Consider the following 11,346-nt stretch of genomic DNA (forward strand, 5'->3'; position numbering starts at 1 on the left):
TTTGAAGAATGTATACCGTACATTTCGCCACCTTCTAAAAAACCAGATCAATTTTGTCTCAAGTCTCACAAGTATCCGTGAGCGTAATATTGTGATCTCCCATGATGCATTGCACGAACTAAAGCTTTTGATTGCTTACAATAAATCCTGATTTCATACAATTCCACTATCATTTCATATGAGCAGTAGCTACATAAAAAACATTAATATATAATATGACAAGACGACTAGAGTTCAGTGGTCATTAATTTAGGAAATATTCCAGATGTTTTCTTGGAACCAGCGAGCCAATAATATTCCGGCGTTTCAATCAAACTTTATAATAGTGGCCAATCAGAACAGGCCAGGAACACGTGTTTGTCTCACTAAACAAATATATATATACATATATATATACATATATATATATATATTTGTTTATATATACATATAAAAAACATTAATATATAATATGACAAGACGACTAGAGTTCAGTGGTCATTAATTTAGGAAATATTCCAGATGTTTTCTTGGAACCAGCGAGCCAATAATATTCCGGCGTTTCAATCAAACTTTATAATAGTGACCAATCAGAACAGGCCAGGAACACGTGTTTGTCTCACTAACAAATAGGTTATTTTGATGAAGTTAAGATTTTCTGAATGGTGCCAGCCAAATCATCTTAAATTGAACACTAACAAACAAAAAAAATGATCTTTGATTTTCACAAAACAAACAGTGCTTATGATTTATTGTACATGGATAATCAGGAAGTTATAAGTACTTAGGCACTGTTGTTGATTAAATGGGATGAGCAAACCAAGATCACTGTAACAAAAGGAAAGCAAAGATTATATTTTCTAAGGAAACTTCCCTTAATGAAGACAACACTATTCTTATTTTGTTTTATAAAGCAATAATACAAAGCGTTTTAACTTACTGCCTAATCTGTACATATAAAAGCCTAACAAAACAAAACATGAAGAAATTAGACTCATCCGAAAGACTGCAAAGAAAAGAGTTAAAGAAGATATTGTACATTTAGATGATATTTATGACAAATACGCATTAGCTAAACTCAAGAAGATAATGAACGAAACAACACATCCACTACATAGTGAATTTAATTTAAACAGCTCCGGCTGAGGTGTCTTTTAATGACCTTTCAATTTCTTCAAAATTCAAGGTATCCCTCTCTTGAAAAGCTAGGTCAGGTAAATTTATCTCATTCTTAAACCTATAGGCTACATAGAGAGAGAGAGAAAAAAGACATAGGCAATATATTATTATATTCCAACAACATTAAGTAGTTGGATACGTCTTTCCACCATGGATCGATAGGCCAGAAGAACGCACTTTCGCACATAAATTATTACGACTCGTCGAATCAAAAACAGTGTTTGTTGAATTTATGTAATTGAAGGCTAGTTGCGCTAAGCCTAGTTTGTCTGATCTGCCAACCTCCTAGGTAGGTTAGCATGCCTTTTGTAAGCCAGGACCCATTGTATTTTGTTAGGTTTCTTCACAGAGGCGGGTTCATCCGAACCCGTTGAACCCCCCACAATCCGCCACTGTAGGCCTAGTAATAAACGAACTTAGCTACATCGAAGCTTTCCAAACTGGGCGGAGACCCAATTTTGTGCCGCCAATATTTTGCAGGGGGCCGCGAAAAAAAGAAGGAAAGAATTACAATAATATTCAACTCTAAGAGTACCATACCTATAAAATGTCAAAGCCACAGCCCCATCCAAATGGAGCTGAGGTACGGTATGGACTCTCTACAGGCTGGATGCTACTCCCTGGACTCCTCATAAATTCCTGGATTCGCCACCACTAATAATGATTGTTATAAAATGAAGTTACAGTATAGGGTTACACCGTGTCGTAAAAAAGTAAATATATTGGACAAGCAATTCTCTGGTTATCTAGGCCTAGCCCGCCTTGTTTTTAAGCCAAATATAAAAGGCCACGATGTAAGTAGAAATCTTGTTTTGACAGTGGGTCGCTGGTGTAAGCTAAGATTATACTGTTTGGTGTAAGACTGATCAGCAACGTGGGTCCCCGGGAAATAAGTTTGGGAGGCACTGCTTCACATTGATGTATAGCAGTTCAATCATGTTGATACAAGGGAAAATGGATTTTTATGATTGTCCACATTAGGCCTATGTATTTTTTTGTAAAAAAAATAAGGATTTTAGGGTATTTTTTAATTATGCACGATCAAGAGTTCGATATTGATATCCTAACTATCGTTTGCAATATTTACACATTTTTGTCAATCCACGTGATGTGTTTTACGTATTTCATGCTGCTTCATGACTTGTTATTCTTCAAATGTGAATTTTACTAACTGTTTACCTTTCTGTTATATGTTGGTGCATAATCTGTATTTTAATGTGATTTGACTAGCTTTGAACCATTTTGAACGCACCGCAATGGATGTGTTTTAAAATAAAGTATAGCCTATATTAATATTTGAAGCCGCAAAGTTTGAGTTCGTTCGACCTTGTGATGATGGTAATAATAATTATTATTTTATTATTAATTATTATCAATAATAACAAACTTCATTCATATTGAACACAGAGGAAGAAATAAAACAGATCGTAATATAACAAGAAACAGACGATAGCATATTCATAATCAATGGCATTAGACACGTTGCAATCATTATATGAGGTTATAATCAGCTTATGAAACCGAATATATTCATCTACAAAATCGACCAAGCAATTATCGTTTAAGAATCTATGAATATCAGTTCTATAAAATATAGTGAAGACGCTTCCTCAAAGGTATATGCATCCATCTACATACCCATTCCAATGGGGTCTAGTCGAATTGTTACCGGATATTTTTACCTGTTAGGGGAAACATTCCGAGGCAGAAATTGCCGGGAGGATAAAAGGCGGGAATATCATAGTGTGCTACCCTCCAAATGGTCTAAGGGCCTGTATTACTTAACGTGGCACCGCTGTATCGTAACCAATCACATAATAAACTTTTTTGCAACGAGTAAACGGGATACAAATTGGTGATGATTCCCATCAGATGTCAATTGAAGAAAATATCAGAAAATAGCTGACGAGTTCTCTATGAGAGAAATAAAACTGAGAACACTGACAGTGAATCAAAGCGATCGAAGCCTGGTTTGTTTTAATATCAATATTAAATATAATATGAATCATATTGCAATTACAGATATGAATACTATTTCCTGTAGAATTTCAATCTGTTTTTAATAGTTCAATTCAATAAAAACCAAGTATATTAAGTACACTCGTTCTGTGACGCACAACGGTCATTATCATAAACAAATGTTGAGTATTATTATAAATTGATTCATTTTTGTATGGATAAGTCTGCAAAGAAAGAAATAAAGCAAGCAAGCAGGAAATGAAATTATAACGAAATATACGACGCATAGCATTTTCAAGGTATTGGAGTTATTAGTGGAATCAGTATTTAATATATTTATAGTAATTTAATAATTATGATAATACCATATTTATAATAAGATGTTTAATAGCTCTATGGATAATGCATATAATCAACTAGCTACTTTATGTCACGTCCTAATTGCGCGTTAAGTCGGCACTCGTCTATATTTAAAGAGGCTACGCGCTGTATCACAGCAAACTTATTGAGGATAAAACTTGGACTTATTTTTACGCCAGTCACGCTTTGAAAGCTGGACATGAATTATGTCTAAATGCTACTGTAAGAACTCATGCCTCATCGAAAATGAATCAATAAAGAATAAATGACCCGAAATCGACTACGATTCAATTACACCCAGCTGATATTCCCAACTGATTGGTGAAATGCAATTATTGCATATCGATTTTTGATATGGATAGTTTATCACGGACTATTGTAGATTTTACATTCTTTATCGTACTGTTGTTTTTTTTTTCCATGTGACTACTTGCTCCTATTGGGTTCGCTAGAATGGAATTCTTATTCCTTCACGATATTATTCTGCAATTTTATTGCATTCTTCTAGATTGATCTGAATCTCAGATGGGTTTATACTTTGTTCGAGCTTGTTAAAAATGTATAAACATTGGAGTTTTCAATCAGTGAGTCACACACGTACACGAGCACTGATAAAACAGTTCCCTTTGCTGACTGTTTTCACCAACTATGACGAGAACTGTCGAGACCAGGGAGCAATTATAGCATATGACAATTAACCTTCGAATCCAATATGACACTATTGATTCTTGTGCATAATTTTCGAACAATATTCTTAATGACTGGATTGTTACCATAATGGTTCAAAAACATAGCATTGAAAAGATACTTTAATGTAATCACATTAATAACATGCTCATGGAAATTTCTGTATATGTAAATACAAATGAAATATAACCATTCAAATGTTATTCCAGTGTATCGGTGAAGAAAGTGTTTATTTAATTGATTTAATAGCATAACGTTTTCACTTGGATTGTTATCCTAATGTTGATTAATGTATAGAGGAGTAAATAAATTATTTTCTTTTCTTGTGACGTAGGTCAGAAGTTTATTTTCATAACAAATGATATCACGTCGTATAGACCTCGTCATTCTCATAAAATGTGATTGTAGAAACATTATTATAATTGTAATTTCTGTAACGAATAAAATATACAATGATACTGGCATGCAGGTGTGTTTAAGGTATAATGGCATTTCTTGGATAAATGTGTATGAGAACGATCGGCAAAGTAGAAAATTCGGTTGGGCTGACTAGGCATAGAAAATTTTCGCCTCACACTTATTCACTACGTGTAGAAAATATTACGCTGACGTATCGATGTGGTGATGGTGCTTCGTCGCGCTCCACCCAGAGGCATGACTTGTACATGTCGGTGTACCCCGACTCCTCACGTAATAGGCAAATTTTTCTGATTATTTTATCATTCAAATGGCAGATATCGTCATGTAGCCTTTAGCACCTATAGCAACTTTCACAAAATTATATAACAATCTACACTCTGAGTATTGCACGACTTTTCGATAATTTTACGCGTACGACGATCGAAGTCAACGCGTCGCTTTCGAAGCCAACGTTAATGGGTGAGAACGTAAAATAGTTTGTGTGATGGGCACTAGATAACATAGGTAAAGAACAGAATAATTACAAATACTACGGGTAAGAGACACAACGCTGATATATGCGTGCCCGTTGTTGTCGACATTTCAACCGTATGTGAATTTTATAGAGTTCGACAAAGGTGTGGAATTAATTTTTGTGTTTAATTGAGTTTGACATCGATAAATTCGATATCCTTATTGAACGAAATGCATAAGGCAAAAACAAAGCTGCCTTAAGAACTGATGTCAGCCTTAGTTATAACCCTTCAAGAGATTTTATTATAGTATCATAAAAAGACGTAATTCAATACGTGAATTTCAAGAAAATTTCGTGCATTCACGCTGCAGTCTTGCAATTCACGCATACACATAGGGTGCAATTGAAGCATGTTAGAGTTCTCCGTATCGCCTGTTATGATACTATAGCTGTATATAATATAATGGGACGGATGGAAATGGGTGTCATTAACAACACGAGATGAAGTAGAATGAAACATAAAGAAGGGTGAATCGCTTGTTATGATACTATAGCTGTATATAATGGAACGGATGGAAACGTAGTCATTAACAACACGAGATGAAGTAAAAGAAGGGTGATGGGAACCTAGAGACATTGGACATTAATCATATACAGAGATAGCTCCACAAGGGAAACATCATTAATGATTTACATATGATGTTTAAAATATAGCAATTAATGAATGTAAATAGGGATAGAAGCTATAATTACTAACGGATATGTAATGTCATCACTTTGGTTTAATGATCATGATATTTTGATATAAGCCTATATACACATAAAAACATGTAATAAGATGTATTATAATATATAATGATATTACAAATAAAAATGCACCATATGAATATAAATAGAATTGAATATATATATATATATAATATAATATATAATATATAATATATACAATATATAAAATATTATATATATAATATATTTATATATATATATTTATGAGAATGTTACACTTTAAGATATAAGGTCTTGGCTTCAAATTTAGATATAATAGGTTAAAACAATAAAGGAATAAATGTGACCAAATCCCGATAAAATAATTACAATTAATGACATAATAGTAATTAGTGAAATTGGCCTTAAAGTTGCTTAAAGTAAATTTGGTTTTACTTCTACAGGTAGGCCTACTTATTTTTTTTATAACTTTTTTTGTATTCCTGATGCTTATTATGTATGTCTGTATCTATAAAAAATAGTCTTTTATATATTTTGAAATTTGCATTTTAGTATAAAAAATATACTTAGTTCAATTAAATTATGTCGTAAATCCTTCATGTTTACAAAGACATGTTAGTAAACGTCGATTACTTTACACCGTTGATTCAATTTCTACTTAAAGCAAGTAGGCCTATTAACAATACATGATATGACTGACCCTATCTACAATCAATACAATGAATAATCATAATAATTACTGGAAATTGTTGGACGTCGCGTCTGAGTTTCTTTCGTTAATACGCGTTATCACGCGTTATCACATTTCGTAGCCAGGAACAATTTATTAGTTGGTTAGGATACACACGTTCGAACTCCATATTTAATGGACCTTTCCGCTAACCCCTAGCGCCCCGCCCTTTGATAAGGTCCAAAACGACAGTGTAAAAACATACGCAAACACGTGCCTGTGTGGGAAATCTTGTGTGTTTATAAGACACGCGCGTATTGCAGGCCCTGTTCTGATTGGGCAGCTATTACATTCTGGAAAGGTCAATTGTTTTACTGAATAAAATTTCTTAGTAGAGCACCCATGTGATTGAATTATGTACCGGCTTTTGTCACATTAACAGAAACTTCGCTTAATAAGAATAATAATAATATTATTATTAATAATAATAATAATAGTTATAGTAATAAATAAATATTCATTTCAATTAGTTCAACTAACAAACAAATGCCACAGTTTAGGAGGTAAACCTGTGTACAACAACAACAAAAACAACAACAACAACAGCAGCAGCAGCAGCAGCGGCGAAGATGACGACGACGACGACAATAATAATAATAATAATAATAATAATAATAATAATAATTAAATATTCATTTCCATTAGTTCAACTAACAAACGAATGCAAAATTTAGGAGGCAAACCTGTATACAGATTCCGGTAACTAATTTAATATCTTTGTAACTGAACTACATATTAACGGACATCTTTATAGTTGTGTTAATTTTTGTTTTATTATAAGGATGCACCGTTTACTTTAAACTTGTGCCACCTATCTGAAGGTGTATATCCAAATTAATAAAACTGATACACAAACTAACATGTCCTTAAACCCACCTAACTCTCAATATGATCCCAATTAAAACCTGACGCTGGCCGAGTTTGAACCGGGGTCTTCAGCACAAAAAGCAGGAACAATAGTCTGCCTCTCAGCTTATTTACCATTATTGATGAATAAATGTCACTTTAAATGAAAAAAAAAACTGCTACTTTTGCAGTTGCTGGTAAACGGACACTTTAAAATGCAATATTGTCAAGTTTTGAGGGCACTAGTAAAGAAGCCGAAAGAGTCGTAATTTCCTTTAAAAAATAGAGAAAAACTCGCAGGGCCGCGCCTTCATGCAATTTCAGAAGGAATCATTGAGCAATATTTATTGAACACTAATGCAAATTAGTGTTCATTCGTGAATAGGACAATTACGGGAGTAGAAAATGACGTCACGATTGACTTATAATATTTATTATTTGAATGATCGATTTAGTTTTCTATCGATCAATAAAGCGGCATTTTCACAAGCATGTGTATTTTCTCGAGCTTTCAATCAATGTCTTTTTGAAATATAAACATCCTTTACTCATCGTCCTGTTGAATGGCCGAGATACATCGCGTAGCCACATTATTAACGCGAATATGTAAGCCTAGTGTATGCACGATCGACATTTAATCTGTATGAGATTACCAATTTGAGAAAGTAACGATAGACGAATAAAAATTTTCATCATTAAATTCATATTCGAGGTGGGCGGACAAAATACACTAACAGTCTGCACAAGATGATTTGAATAAACGAGAACCGTGTATGTAAACGCTAGACATTATGTCACATGCCGGCCATTGACGTGTTCTAGCAAAGCTCAATATCAAAAGAAAATTGAAATACTGTAGAAATGTTTACCACAACTTTATGAATCATCAACTTGACAGGGATACGTACTTTGTTTCAAATACAGTACGTTTCATTAAAAATAGCAGGCTATTACCGTTGCTACAGATAACAGATGTTTAATACTAAAACTTTAACATATTATTAAATTAAATAGTAATACATACTCTATAATAATAATAATAATAATAATAATAATAATAATAATAATAATAATAATAATAATAATAATAATAATAATAATGATAATAATAATACCACCGCCAGCATCATCACCAGAACCACCATTAAACATCACCACAAGCACCACCATCAACACCACTTCGGCACCCCGTCACCAATTGGGCCTACCACCACCAGTGCCATGATCGGCACCACTATCAACAGGACCGCCACCACAAACCAGCACCATACCACAAACACCACCAGTGAAAACAACAACCACAGAAGCAGATCAAAGGGCTGGGTCGGATGCAGGATTTGGTGGTAGAGGATGCGCGAGAGTCCACACCACGAACATTTTGAGAATATGGACTTCTAGGTTCCGGAAGTTGCACTTTCGTACAATTTAGAGGGTGCGATCGCACCGTCTGCACTCCCCACACCCTGTACCCGCCCTAGAAGGGAGGGGATGGTTCCCTTTCCCGGATTCCTCCTCCTAATTGTCTGCCATACTTACTTTTAATGTATCTAATTTCGAAAATAAAGTTGCTCCGCTCTACGTAGTCTCTATATATCCTGAATCCTTTTTTTGTCAAGACAGTATTTTAACCTAATCTTGGACCATACATTTTGAAATGCGCATTATTAAAATGTTTATAAATAAATCAACAGAGCTAGCTGTTTGCAGTGATGCATGCGCGTACGTGTCACGCTTCACTTAACATATTATTTTACTTATGTGCATGACTTAATCTTCAAGCAACTACAAGTAAGTAATGCTACTAGTTATATACTTGTACAGTATCGAAATGAACATATTCACACTGCGTTTGTGGTGCGTCATGAAAATAAACCAACACTGCGTTCGATTCGAGAATGCTCAATAATTTGAGCGCGAATAAGAAATAAGAAGACGGTAATATATAGCCCCATACTGTTGCTTTATCTCTCAACCCACAAAGGACGAATTTTACTATTATAGGTCTATAGGGATCAGTTGAAAAACATTATAATCTATAGTAAGAAACGATATCAAGTCGACATAAGATGTCTACACGCAAGCCGTTTTAGTTATTTATTGAAGCCAGTGCGACAGTCGTTAAAAATACAATTATGAATTATAGCACTCACCACTATGACGGAAATCGATCTGTATATACTATTATTACTATTATCTGTATGTTCTTCTGCCTGCCTATATCCAGCCCCGTATCCAGCTCACCACCGCAGCAGAAGTCCTTGGTGGATCTGATCTACTGTATAATCCGAATGGTCTAATGAGTTCTACGCGGCGAAATAGATTTCTGAATTCTCACATTCACGACCTCTTCTGAGCTCCGATTGGCTAATAGCCGGCAGACGATCGATGGTTTAATAATGCGCATCGATTACATGATAAGAAAGAATCCAGAAAACTCATATTTCAATTTAGGCTGATTGAAGAATATGAACACGACGTAAGGGGATTACATCACGTCTAACATGAACGACAAGCAGACACACACTGCGTCTATGTTCGCGATGTTACAATTTTAACAAGTCGATTGTTAATGCCTTGTATGTTGAATTGCTCGCAGGCATTAAATCTGTCATTTACAGCTTCTAGGTACTAGAGATTGCAGTTGTGTATTATTAGTATGACTGACTTCATATGCAACTCAATGACACACCAAAACATGAATATATTGTTTTGCAGGCTCAGGTTTTCCAAAATTATAGAGATATAAGTCTCCGTCTTAGCCTAGATGTATGACACTGTGCCTTTGCCAGCGAGAAGTCGCAGATTCGAATTCCGCCGGACACATTTTTTCACAAATTTTTACTGCTTCTAGGTACCATAGTTACCAGTTGTGTATTACTAGTATGACCGAATTTTTACAAGTCATTGACGCACCAAAAGCTGAATAAACTGTTTTGCAAACCTAGGTTTTCATACAGATAGGTCTCCATGGTCTAGAGGTATGACGTTTTGGCTTGTCAGCGAGAGGTCGCAAGTTCGAATCCCATCGGAGAATTTTTTTTCACAAAACTGATAAGGATCATTTTCGTTAATGGGCTATGTCTCATACGTTATGACATCATATAAATCATCAAAGGTACATATACGGTGTTTAATAAGGACACGATGGAACATCGTAGGCTACCCTGTAGCTTTTCAACGAATAAAGTCCTATGAAAAATCATTGTGTAATAAAATGTCTCCGACGGGATTCGAACCTGCGACCTCTCGCTGACAAGGCGAGCGTCATAACCACTAGACAACGAAGGCTTCATGGTTGAACAGGTCCAAATACCCGTCGGGAACATTGTATTTCACAATGCTATCAATGTTATGACATCAGTTATTCCTAAAGCACTGTTTCTATCATTTACCTCTTTTGCCTTGTTTATATTCTTTCTGTTAGTTGTAGCTCTACTTCGGCACATTGAGCACCCTCTCCTGATGATCTTGAATCATATACTTGCCTATGTATATATACATATATCCTAAAGCATATAATTATAAACGTAGTATATTAGTATGTGATCCACGTGTGTTCCTTAGATATATAGCTCAATGATAATGACGGCAACGACTCAGTAGACTTAAAACTAAATTTATTCAGAACATGAATATTTCGGCCTGTCCTCGGGTCTTCATTAGTATGTGTCAAAAATGAAATACAAGTTAGGTATTAAAGAAATATGATATAATAAATGAAATTATATATCGATTATTGTCATAGCCATAGCTTATTTTATTTTGGGTTCGATTTCCACAAGATTTCTCTATCATGCAACTATAATAGGGAACTTTATATATATATATAATGAGCACACTCATTATTGGGTTTGTGCACTCTTGTATTCATAATCAGTGTACCACGTCACACAAGACTGACCCAAGCTATGTTTGAGTCAGTGGTGTGTTTCATTCTTAAACATCCTGAGCTGCACTGATGAGATCTAACAAGATCGAAACGGTACTGTCTGCAGATTGGAAT

General features: G+C 34.6%; 1 protein-coding gene across 1 annotated transcript in view; it reads right to left on the reverse strand.

The window, feature by feature from the left end:
* Positions 1–9,829, reverse strand: part of LOC117109321 — a 19,859-nt gene extending 10,030 nt beyond the window's left edge. The window contains exon 1 of the mRNA XM_033251592.1: positions 9,494–9,829. The gene's annotated coding sequence lies outside the window, so the exon portion shown is untranslated. The remainder of the gene's footprint in view (positions 1–9,493) is intronic.
* Positions 9,830–11,346: the final 1,517 nt, after the last annotated feature.

This window comes from Anneissia japonica, unplaced genomic scaffold (genome assembly GCF_011630105.1).
Source record: "Anneissia japonica isolate Jap-2015-1 unplaced genomic scaffold, ASM1163010v1 scaffold287761_len698747_cov189, whole genome shotgun sequence".
Classification (NCBI taxonomy): Eukaryota; Metazoa; Echinodermata; class Crinoidea; order Comatulida; family Comatulidae; genus Anneissia; species Anneissia japonica.